General features: G+C 33.9%; 1 long non-coding RNA gene across 1 annotated transcript in view; it reads right to left on the reverse strand.

Annotated features, from left to right (window-relative positions):
* The window catches only part of LOC131579962 (uncharacterized), a 29719-nt gene extending 17024 nt beyond the window's left edge, over nucleotides 1-12695 (reverse strand). Inside the window, exons 1-2 of the long non-coding RNA XR_009277786.1 lie at nucleotides 12599-12695; nucleotides 742-789 (exon numbers count right to left, since the gene is read on the reverse strand). This is a non-coding gene — a long non-coding RNA (uncharacterized LOC131579962). The remainder of the gene's footprint in view (nucleotides 1-741; nucleotides 790-12598) is intronic.
* Nucleotides 12696-12909: the final 214 nt, after the last annotated feature.

Genomic DNA, 12909 nt, shown 5'->3' on the forward strand with positions numbered 1-12909 from the left:
ATCAGAAGCATAAGCAATTGCATTTTTGGTGTAGGAGGAGCCATTTCTAAAAGAAAACATTTTTAAAAGGAAACCATCTCTTTCACCGTTCATGGGGATCTAAAAAAAGCTATGTACATTTTAATATATATTACACATTCAGATCATCAAATCTCAAACTGTAGGATTTTTTTATTTTTTCTGTAAGGTATACTATGGGAGCTTATTAAAGCCTCTAGGAGGTATATTTATATTTGAAACCAGAAAGTTTTCTTATCCTTCTAACTAAAAAATAGAGGACTAAGCAAACCCGAGGGTCAATAAAATCACAGAATCTGGTAATAAAGATTAACCTATGACACTTAAATAACATTTAGAGACAACTCTCCAAATTCCATACGTCATTTATTACTCTAAATTAAGCAAAACAAAAGTTTGATTTTGGTAGTTCTGTGTTAAAAAGATATTTGTAATACTTCAAATATGAAAAACTTACAAGCACAAACAGCTTCACTAAGATAATATTGCAGCCTTATAAACCTACTGTAAGTGACAGATCAACATTTTCAAGCAGGGACAAAGTGAATCCATTAGATGAAATACTGCCATCATTACCTATTTTTAGCAGTAATAATAAATATAGTCATTATGATGATGAATAACTAATGAAATGGCAGGCCCAGGAAACAGCATTGTAAAGCTTTCAAGAAATTAGACTCAGATCCTGGAATTGTAGGTATTACCAGTTTATGTCTTATTTACCTTCTGACTTCAGTAGGACTTTTCAAGAAGTGCATATCCTGAAGGTCACTGTAAAAAAAAATAGTAACAAGATAAAAAGAGAAAAATAATACAGTAGACATCATACCACATTATAATCCAGCCTGAAAAATATAGGACACAGAGAACGTTTAATTCTTGCAAGGAATTGCCACAGACCCTATTGTTTTATTATTACACAGAACTAAAATATGTTCCACAATTAGAAGCACTTCAAATAATTCTTTAAGAGAGCAGAGCCTTGCACCTCCCCACCCTCTCCCTCCCCAGGACTTGCAAAATTCTATTTATATTTCTAATCAGACATTAGGTAGATATCATAAAATTTGATAAATGGAACATACTTTGCACTGATTAAATGATCAACAAAATGGAATTAGTATGCTTTCATTTACTATGCCAGCATAGTGACTAAACACATTGAAGATATTATCTTATTCCTACCCTAAAAAAAAAAACCCAAAAAACCACTCTAACCATTTCCAAATTTTAAGGAATTTTCAAAAGTCACTCTCCAGAAATGGACTATTCTGGAGACAGACTGCAGATCTTGACATTTTTTCGAGATAAAACCTTCCACCTCTTTTGTGGTTTCCTAGCTTTCTAATTTTCTTTAAATAAGTGTCTGAATATCTGAAATGTACCAGAATGTTTGCCTCTATCATAGATACCTGATTTTTAAGAGAACATTAAACAGAGAATCAAGACAAATCATATAAATGTTCAATCTTCAAACCAGGATTTTGTAAAATACCTGTTTTCAAGAGATCTGCTTCCAATTCTTTTTTTCATAGGAGACATTTCATTCTCCAGTCAGGTTTAAAGTTAATTCCTGGTTCTAGCACCATTCACTTTTTTTGACTTTGAACAGTAGGCTTTAACGTTATTTATGTGTTGTGTCACCTTAGGAATGCATACAATACTATTCATTGGACAACGAAATGCCAAAGATGGTCTGATGGTTCTACTGAACATATAAGGAGAATGATTTAATTTTATTATTTATGAAAAAAATAGGTATTATTAAAATTAGAAAGAATTACATGGCTCTCTAAATAGAATTAATTTAGAGAAACAAATTAACAGAACATTTAGAATTTTTAGATGTCAATTTCTTATTTCATAATGGGTGTATATATAATTGCTCCATTAATTTTTTGTTTGCTGTCTCTATCTCTGAAATGGAAATGTGTTGGGTAGAATATATCTCAATATGATAACCTGAAGTATGACTGAATGCCATCTTGGACCTAATACCATTATCTAATACACTGTATACATTTAGCAAGTTTCACTGGTGTCACTGCCTTTACCCAAACATAAATATTATTATTAATCAGAATGGCATCCCTCCAAACTTAACTTGTTTGTAAACAATTCTATTGCACATGTACCTTCAAGTCTGAATCATGTAAACATTAATAGTCTCAAATTTGCTTGCCTTTTGCACTTAGGCAGTGCTCAGATAAGTGGGAAGGTGGGTAAAAGGTGGGTAAATCTGGCTATCTCACAAGCAGACATCTTCTTAGTTAAATGGAATACAGATGCCTTCATCTCACTCTAAAATCAAGGTCAAGCAGATTAAGAGTAATGTGATACCCTTTTGCTAGGAAGGTCTGTATTTCTGATCCAGACAGAATATTAAAGACATTTTGTGCTATGCAGCTGGTAGAAAGACACTCAGGAAACTTTATAGCCAGTGGTGGCAAGATCCCTTGCCTATGGAAGATCTTGTAAAGATGCGTGGACCCTATAAGATGTCAAGGAGAAAAAATAACATTGCTACGGTTGTCCTTGTTGGACTTCTAAAGAGCTTGAAACGAAGACTTTGGAGCAGCCAGCCTCAGAACAAACCAGTTTACTAGACTCCTTGCCAGGTGCTGCATTACACATTCACACATCTAGCACAGGATCTGATTTCAATTTCTAGTATCAGAAAATTACATAGGGCTAGATGACATGTATGTTCCACAAGCAATGAAATGTTAATAGGGCAATCATAGAAAAACGGATGTGTTTTAACATATTTTACTTTTTAATAACTTCCTAACTACAAAAACATAAGCCATTAATTTATATCAAACAAATAACAATGTATTTTTCTCAACATGTTGTTAGGTAAGACAAATACATCTAGATGTTGCATTCGGTCTTGCCTGTGCATAAGGGAAACATTAAATAATCTCAAATTGCTAAATAACTTTCAAAGAAACAGTTGTTTTGTTCCATAGAAGTATGCATGGAGATACTTGAAGAATGTCACAAAGAGACAAGGGCTCATATAAGTCCCAATTGAAGTGAACTGAGAAAGAGAATATTTGAAAAGACAGAATGGAGAATTCCTATTTGAATGATTAGTTAGGATTTTGGATTTTCCATTATTTCTGTAACTGTTTTCTTATTCTTGAATAACTATCTGCGACTGTTTGAGATTATTATTTCACTTTTTCCTTGCTACTTCATCTACACTGAATGCAAATCTCAAGATGAAAATGCCATCGTATCCACAGGGTTAAAATAAATTATTTATATTCTCCTTTTTTCTTTACATGGATTATGTCTTCCCTGAGGTGAATTTCTCATGAAGATTCTAATTTGGAACTACAGAAATTTTGTCCCATGCACAATCTTTTATATACTAAACTCATATGGTATCAGGTAGAATGAAATCAATTGAATGTGTAAATTCCTTAAATAATAGCAAATGGAGCAAATTGAATTTCAAAGGGAAAAAAACAGTGAACCTGAAAAGCAGTGGTACGAAGGTCATCAGCAGAATTAACAAAAAAGTCTGGCAAAGTTACAGTTAGGCAGTCAGTAATACTCTATTGATCAGACTTTCTCAATCAATGATGCTGTGCCTAGATTATTGATGCAAAGGTATTAAACAAAATTTTATTTCAGCTAACTTGTTGGCTCAGATGTCAACTGAAAGTCATTTCCCCAATCAATCAAAGGTATGATAAATCTGAGCAGAGTTAGTTCTTCAACACCTTTGTATATCTTCTGGTTTCCAAAAATATGAGCTTTGAAATAGCAACACTTACAAGAATATTTTAACTACAAAAAGCAAAGACACAGCATTTACATAAAAACACAGAGAACCAAAGCACAGACTAAGTAGGGAATAGGAAGAAAGAGATACTTCATGTGAAAAGGGAAATTGGAAGGTTGCATCATATAATATCAAAATCCAAATCTGTATCTACAGGTGGCTTATAAAAAAAATACTATTTTCTCTTAATGTTGATTCATTCATGTCAGAGTCCTCCACTCACATGACAGTCCCTGCTAAAGAAAGACTAAGAGCAAAGCAGGTGCTTACTGCAGAATAAAGGAAAGCCCTTAACCTGCAGTTGGTTTTCTTGTTGCTCATGGGCTTCACAAAAGCTTGCATGTCAGCAAACATAGTGTACAGTCTGGAAAGGGAAGGAATACACAATCTAGAACAATGCACAAGTTCATTGTAATGTGCACATTCATCAGTAAAAAGAATTCTCACAAGGTGTGTTCATCACAGTGGTGCCAAAATCCTGTGACAATGCCTGTGAGATTTGGATTTCACTGAAGTTCCTTGTTTCATAATGTTGTGTTCAACACGATTCTAAAAATGAACTAAAAATTAACAAATATGTATCTCTGGGAAATCCAAAGTGGTGCACTTGCAACATACTTGCTCTATTTTACTTACCTTTCAGTCAGAATTGACAAACCCATCAGCTATAGTAAACTAAAAAGAGTTGAGGAGTACTAAGAAACTGTGTGTGTTTTTGCAGGGTTTGTTAGCTTATGAAAGATGTAATTGACTTCAATGACCTTAAACCAAATTCAGTGTAATATAAGGATCAAAAGAACTCCTTTATCAAAGAGAATACAACAAAGTTTTATTTTATACTCTTTTTTTCTTTCATTATCAAAGTGAACAGATTTAGAGTATATAAATTACATTGGACAGAATTCAGAAACATTAAATTGCGAACAAAAATTTACATCCTAAAAAATAAAATTTGCTTATAAAAAAGAAAAAAACAAAAAAGAAAGATGAACAGGCTTTAAGGAATTGGGAAAAAAATATAAAAAGGAAAGTATGAGAAAAAGACACTTGAGAAATCATTTGATAATATTTTCTGTCAACTGAAGTGTGATACATTTCTGTGAGTTCTCTATGAATTCTATATTGCATGATAAAATCCTAAAGAGCTTTTTAGGAAAAAAAATATATTTCCATGCCTTGAAACTAAATTGAAAGAACCTACTTTGATCCTGCTTTATTTGCAATACTATTATTCCTTTCTCTTTCATCAGCTTACACACAGGTAAAATCTGGAAGCAAAAATTTAGCTTCAACCATTACAAAACTACATCATCAAGCAGAAATGTGCCATAAACTTATTTAGATTCCATTGAATTCTTTAGGGGTGAAATCTTCTATTTTTAATTAATTGCTTCTGTGTTATCAATTTGTTTAAAAATAGACAAAAGGAAGGACTGATAACTCTTTGGTTTTCAGGACTACTGTAACAAGAAAAAATGAAAATGAGTATCATGTTTGTAATCATAACCTGAGCACAGAATTGAAGTAGAATATAGAGCTATCTACATAGGTTGTGTCTGCTTCAGAGAATTGAAGTAGACTTTTTCCTATTTGGGTATCTGATCACACCAAGCTCGTTTATTAATCCATCCCCTAACTCTTACTTCATTCCATGCAGTTATCATTTGTAAGGGTTTTTTTTTCCCTTCCTCCTGTAAAGATAGAGGCTTCCTCTGATCAGTGCATGATAGAAGTCTGCCCTTCTCAGAACTTCCTCTTGATCCCCAGATCAAGATCCCCTTCCATTATAGGCCTTCAGTTGCAAGGATTCCTAGAAATACCTCCAGCCAGTTTGGCAGTTGGGATGTGGTGCTCCTAACACCGTTACCAGTCTGCCAATTTTCATTCAATGTCTTTGTTTTGCCTCTTGACTTGGAAACATGTACGATTAATTACTCTTTTGACCATTTTTTTGTACCTTATCTGGTTTGTACATCACCTGCCTTAAGGAATGATAGGCTTGTAATCAAGTTATCAGGAAAAACGATAATACAAATAATAAATGTGTATAGACTGTTCCACTTAGAGCTGCCTTTTTCCTGCCTTCATGCAGGAGTAGCCAAGTAGACTCAGTGTTACTAAACTGATCTTGCTTTTGATGACACCTGAGTAGTTACTATTCCCTAACTTTTGCTCCAAAGAAAACCCAGCTGGATAGTCAGAGGTAGTGAATTGTCCAGTAAAGACCTTATCAAGACTGTAAATTACAATGCTAAAGATCCAATTAATATTTTTATAATTCCCAGTTACCTCCCAGGTAGCATGATCACTTTATTTTTCAAAACTAAATATGATTCTTACTCCCTATGGTTCTTATTCTCTACCCTCTACTGTGATCCTACTGCTACAAAATTTTAGGGACCCTTGTGGCAACTTAATATCCAAATTTTTTGGCTTATCTTTAAAATTATGGTTTTAAATCTGATCCTGCTGTCGTCCTAGTGCCTTCATCTTCTACTACTATGACATATATTTATTTATTTATTATAAACACTGTTTTGCCATCCCTGTTTTAGATTACTGGATCCTTTCCTCATTCCCACCACTAGTTTTGCAGTAAATATGCTCTTTCATCTGTTTTGCTGGATCACTGAAAGTTACATTGGCTAGACATAAATAATCAAATAACCCTCACCCAAAGATTTTTTCATGTTTAGTGTCTTAGCCTTCATAAGTCTGGCAAATTCCTCACAGGAGAAAAAAGGCCTTGTTTTTCCTCTGTTTATTTTTTTTTCTGCCTTAAATAAGAGTTTGAAAACCAATTCTTTGCTGATCAAAACATATGTAAGTACTCTTTTGTATACTTAAACAGTATTTAAGCAGTGACAGCTTCTCTGCTACTGCTACTAGCAGCTTTCTTCCAGTGGTAATTACACTGTTGCTATGTTTTTTTTCACCTTTACACTGTTGTAAATTTGAAGTAACTTCAGTGAAGTATAGAATAAGAATTGGGGGAGAAAAAAATCCCCCAACTTTGTAGTGTATCTGATGCTATTAACCATCAGATACACTATTGTGTAGTGTATCTGTTTGCTATTAACCATCATGCTTCCATATGTTGTAGTCCTGCTTGAAAATTCAAGCGGTCTAGGGAAATCCAATCAGCACTGTAATTATGGCCTACTCGAATCAAGTCAGTCAAATAATGTCAAAAACAATTATTTTCTTTTCCAAAGGGCAGAACAAGTTTGGGAATACACAAGAGAAAATGCAGATCTCAATATGTTAACAGTTTATCAACCAGTCTTGGGTATTCATTCTTTGATTCTTGTAAAATGAACAATGATGAGACTTGAAAATTTACTGATGTATTTTCATTAACACAATTGTTGTCCTTTTTTAATATAGGGCCTACAGTATTATGATGATATGATGCTTTGCTATAGATCACCTTTCTAAATTGGTCCACTGGCTGAAAGAATAGTTAAGAATAAGGAGAAAAGGGCTGTGTCGTTCAAACGCTGCTGTTTTCAGAAGCACTAAGTTTGAGGGGATTTTAAAGTGTTTGGTATTTAAAAAAAAAAATAAAAATCAAAATATCCATGAAGTTTGAACTGAAGGTTACTGTCCAGGAAATTAAACCTGTTTGTTTCTATGTGCCTAGGATCAGACACTCAGTCAGATGCCAGATTGTCAGACAACTAACTATGAATATTTTGTGCCAAGTGCATTCTGTTGCCTTGTCATTTGGAAGGGAGATTTTCTGAAGAAGTTAAGATTTTTTAACCTGAGCAAGACATACAGAATTGAACCAAGAATAAATTAGGATGCTAAATATTCCTTAAAAAAACATGGCGTAGTTCTACAAATGTCTTCAGAGATTAAGTATTAAACACAGAATAATTTGTTAGTAAAATATTTCCATTGAATCCACATTCACATACTTTGCCAGCTGAAAATTCTTAGATATTCTGAAGGAAATTTTAATGGAAGCTTGTGGGTTTAAAATTTCTTTTTGCAAAATCATCAGCAGTCTTGATAAAACTACTAAAGTGAAACTCCTGAATCTGACATTCACTGAAGCATCTTTCCGATAAAATAGAGCTGACAGGATGCTGAAGGCAGACCTATACAGTGTGTTAATAGTGAACCTGACAGGGTAAATCCCATGTTATGATTTCGGGTTTTTAAGAAAACCTGTTGCCTTTTATTAATTAAGATTATAATTTATCAAAGTAATTGTCATAAAAAATACCAAAACGAGTAATTTCTGTTGGATATTACTTTTTTTTTAATATATATAAAAGAAAACCTTTTGAGAAAAGGAAGGCACTGTTAAACATCACCATATTTTTCAGTATTTACCGTAAGGTGAGGGAAGTCATCTGCTGCTGTGTGATTACTTGAAATTCTTCATTGAAAAAAGAATAAGGAGTACCGACTTAAGTGACCAAAATAATGTTTCTTATTTTCACCTCTAAGACCCATCATAGGTCTATGTTACCTCTGTTCTGTCTTTAGTATATCATTTTGCCTTATTTTTTAAAGAATCACACTGATTCTGTTTGCTTTTCCCCAAACTATCTTTACGACACCTGAGTTGAAACACTTTAATCTAACACCAGCAAAAGTTCTGATTTCTGATAGTACTCAGGAATTTATAACTTAATGCTTCCTACAAGATGTTAAAAAAAGAACAGTTAGATATAGTTCACTTTAAAAATTGAATGCAAGTTTTTATAGTGTGTGTGAATAGATATATTTATGTTCACAGAGTGAACATAATATAAAATAAATAAAATATGTGGTATATTTCAACATGTAAATGTATTGATTTCAGTGTTTCTATATACATGTATCAATATATATGCTTATATACACTAATGATATATTTAAGTGATTTTCTGTTATAGTATGCTACCACCTTTAGAGATAGCTTGCCATCTTAGTCTGTAAAATCTTTAGAATAGAGACCATCTCCATATATACTTATGCAATTCTCTGGGCAATTAGACCATGACCCTTTACAGAGATCACTGAGCATTACTATTATCAGAAAAAGAAGTGGGGTTTTTATGCATTTTTGCCTTAAATCACCCATCTGTTTCCAAGAGTTTATGTGCATTTAATAGTTTAATTCTACACATAAAATTGGATGTAGATATTTTAAAAGGTTTATGTACCACACATTTGTACATATTCTACCGGCACAGAAACATTTGCTGTCTCTGGTACAACTACATACATACATGATACAAGGGCATTATTATACCTATAAGGCCAGATATTCAAATTTTCTTGCCGTGAAAATGGTTGCTTTTAGAGCTAGTTTTTAGAAGAAGCTTTCTTGTCATTGAAACATTTGTTTATCTTGAGAAACTTGGCAAAAGGAAAAATCAATGTACAAAATTTTGTGAATTCTAGAGATAGGTGAAGGACACTGTAGCATCACACGTGACCATAAGGATCTCATTAAAGCCGTCATCTGACAAGCTTCTGCAGTCATGCTCTACTCATTTAAACTTTATACAAGATAAATGTCTTATTCTATTACAGAAAATGCTGCTCTGAAAGTTGGGTGACGATACTGAAGACTACAATATGATTATATGGCACATTCCCAGTGGAATGTAAATAGTTGTAATAGAATCTATTATTAAACACTCACTTAACTATTTAATTACTTGATTCATGTTTTGACATATTTCTTAGCATGCAACTTTTGTGAAGAAAGAGTGATGCATCTGTGATCCTGCAGAAATCTTACAGCAAAGTCGTGGATGGAACTATCTGCATCTGTCTCTTAGCCTATATTCTGATTGCCATTTTCTAAAGAGAAATTTAGGATAATTTCATTATTTCTTTTAAGTTTAATTACTAACGATGAATGGTCCAAGTAATCATAACTGTTAACTGACAATGATGAATCTCTCTGTCATTTCAAAAAGCTTTCTTATTATTGACCAGGAGATCACATTGATTCTTAAATATAAGGTCAGTTTAACTGCATCCTGTAAAGCACTAAGAATCCTAAAAATGTGATATGAAAAATAATATTTACTTAATGAACAATTGTATATGAAACATGAAAAGCAAATATTCTACGTATTTAATTCAGAGTACCTACATACTATAATGACTATGAATTGACTATCTGTGGGCTTTGGCTAGTGTTTCCTATTGTCACACTAACAAAGAAAATCAAGCCCTCTGGGAAAGACCGGTGAGACTGAATGTAGTCTTTGTGCACTATTTGCTAAAACACCAGTGGAGTTCCATGTTTAAGACATTACCTGATTTTTTGTAAGAGTCATAGAGTATCTCTGCTGCAAAATTTTAGAGTTAATCTTAAGAGTAAATGAAGGAAAGAAGAATTACCTCTAGGTCACTGATAAGTGTGGAGAGAAGAGAAAGAAGAAAAAAAATACAAGAAAAGAAAAGGGGGAAGGGGAAGGGGAAGGGGAAGGGGAAGGGGAAGGGGAAGGGGAAGGGGAAGGGGAAGGGGAAGGGGAAGGGGAAGGGGAAGGGGAAGGGGAAGGGGAAGGGGAAGGGGAAGGGGAAGGGGAAGGGGAAGGGGAAGGGGAAGGGGAAGGGGAAGGGGAAGGGAGTAACACACTAAGGAAAACCTCCTGAAATGTGTACTAAGATTCAGACAGTGCTTTAATTTTTGTTAGAATCTTTATGGTTAGAGCACACTCTGACATTAAAAATGCATAACAATAAAACATAAAACCATTTCCTTATTGCTGGCATTTATGCAAAACCACTTACAACCATTCAAAATATTAATATCCCTTCCTACCTAGCAATTAATGCTGCTCTATGGATTCAGTACCCTATGCACTAGAAAATAGCATCGCCACAGTGCCCAGTGACCCACTGTACTTAATTACACAACAAAGTTCTTGACTTTAAGTCACAGAAATGAAAAGTCAGTGTTAGGTTTCACAGTACAATCAAGTCAAAATCCATAAACATTTTCAATGTATGTACCATGTACACTAGAGAGCAATTTGGAGAGTCCAAGACACATTTTCTGAAATTATGTGGTGCTGATTTTTACTACTCATTTCTACTAAGTAGATTATTAGTAGCAAAATTGTTATGCAAGTTTGAAAAAAACAAACACAATAAGCATTGCTCTCAATTGTCTGGACTGAGGAATATGTACACACTGTTTTTGTTTTCCTGTGTGCTACTTTACTGACCTTCAGGCCTCAGTCCCTCATTTGACTTGAAGAGAGATAGTTTCTTAGGAAAATCAGTGGATAATTATGTGGTCAAAGAATAACCAAATAAATAGAGTGCCTTCCTCTTTAAGCTTTTTCACAAAATGGAATCCTAGGTTAGTCTTGGCTTTACTGCCAAGCATGCCCAATAGAACTCTTATGGGTAGTGTGCAGGCCCAGATTCCTCTGAGTTTAATTTTGACTGTGTTTTTTTACAGCAGAAACTCAAAGCTTCAGTATCCTAATAGAGTAAGGGAACTAAGACATTGTAATCTTGCAGAACACCAGAGTGTGGCTTTAGGTGTCAGAGTCATACTAATTGTTTTTTGAGCAAATTTCAGCTGTTTTGAGCAGAGGCAAACTAAAGAAAACATGGTTTTCATTTTAACAATGTTTTGAGTCATGCCTTGCAGACAAATTCTGCCCCTGCTTCCATATGTACAGATGTACCTGGATTCAGGCGTGGAATTTGCCCCATAATTTCTATGGCAGTTTTTCAAGCACAATTTCACATGACCTGGTCAACACAATGGTTTATTCATTCCACCTGACCTTCCTGCTTTGTTCTGTCATGAACTCCAGTCCGTGATTTATAAGATATATCGTCATGTATCACATTGGAAAACTTTTAATTGGAGTCTTCTGCTTTTTTTAAAGACAGCAAGAAAACGAAGCCTCTCTAAACTTGTGCACTTCCATTGTTTGAACCCCACACTTTGCAAGGTAAAATCTTTCTGAACACAGGCATTTCAGCTGACTCAGTTCCAAGTGAATAATGTAATTTAGACTCCATGGATAACAAATGAATGATATCCACATGAAATAGGACAAGAACAAAAGATCCAGGCTCATTCTATCAACATGACAAACAAGCAGTTTAAACCAGTTTTCTTAAACAGTTTTGATTACTTTCTTTATCATCTGATAGGGACAGTCCTGTTGAAGAACATCCATTTCTAATACAGCACATTGAATTAATCCATTTTAATTTGTCTTGAGGAGATTAACCAGAAATATTTCCAAGTTTTACTATCAGTCAAACTTGCTCTTCTAAAATTGTCATAAAAATTAGTCTTGTCATTGGAGGCTCAGCTGTACTGAGTACATGTTGTGCTGTATCTGCTCATGGATTGATCAAACATTTACTTAATATTTCATTCAGTAAGTACAGGCAGAATATTCAGATCCAGAACACAGTTTCTAGAGACTGGAAGACTTCATGCTTACACCCAAGGACATATTTTGGTTTTAACTGTCAAGAAATATTTTCATTGTGTTGGAATTTTGAATTATTTTTTTGCATCATTCCACTGAGACAAACACATACTCTGCATTTGATGTTACAAAGTGCTATTCTCAGGCATTGCAGCATCTTGTTCCCTAAGAATAGTTATGTCTGCACTCATTTGCTGAATGGTTTACCAGCTTGCAATTGTTATTTGTGTATCTCTAATATCTATATTTCAGAAAACATTAAAAGTAAATAAATTACTCACCAAAAAGTACTAGCTACTTCATATTGTATAAAATTACTACTGATTGTAAATTACTATGAATATTACTGTTTTCTACTTACTGATTCCTAAAGTAGCTGTTGATTCCAGCAATGTCCAGCCCTGCAGTGGTGCTACAGGTGCTTCAGCAGTGACCAAATGATTCTCGTGTCTTTCTTTAAATAACCTTGCCTGCAGAGATCCTGGAATTACTGTTTGAAGACCCCAAAGCAAACAATTATTCTCAAGAGACAGTTCTGATATAGAATATAATGTTTCAACATAACCTCTGACAAATGGTTGATGTGAAATAAAGTACATTGTGGGGACTTCTACAGTATGATTCTTGGCCATTCACCATACTGTAGAATATAAAGTTAGAAATTAATGAATC

Source organism: Poecile atricapillus, chromosome 5 (assembly GCF_030490865.1).
Source record: "Poecile atricapillus isolate bPoeAtr1 chromosome 5, bPoeAtr1.hap1, whole genome shotgun sequence".
Classification (NCBI taxonomy): Eukaryota; Metazoa; Chordata; class Aves; order Passeriformes; family Paridae; genus Poecile; species Poecile atricapillus.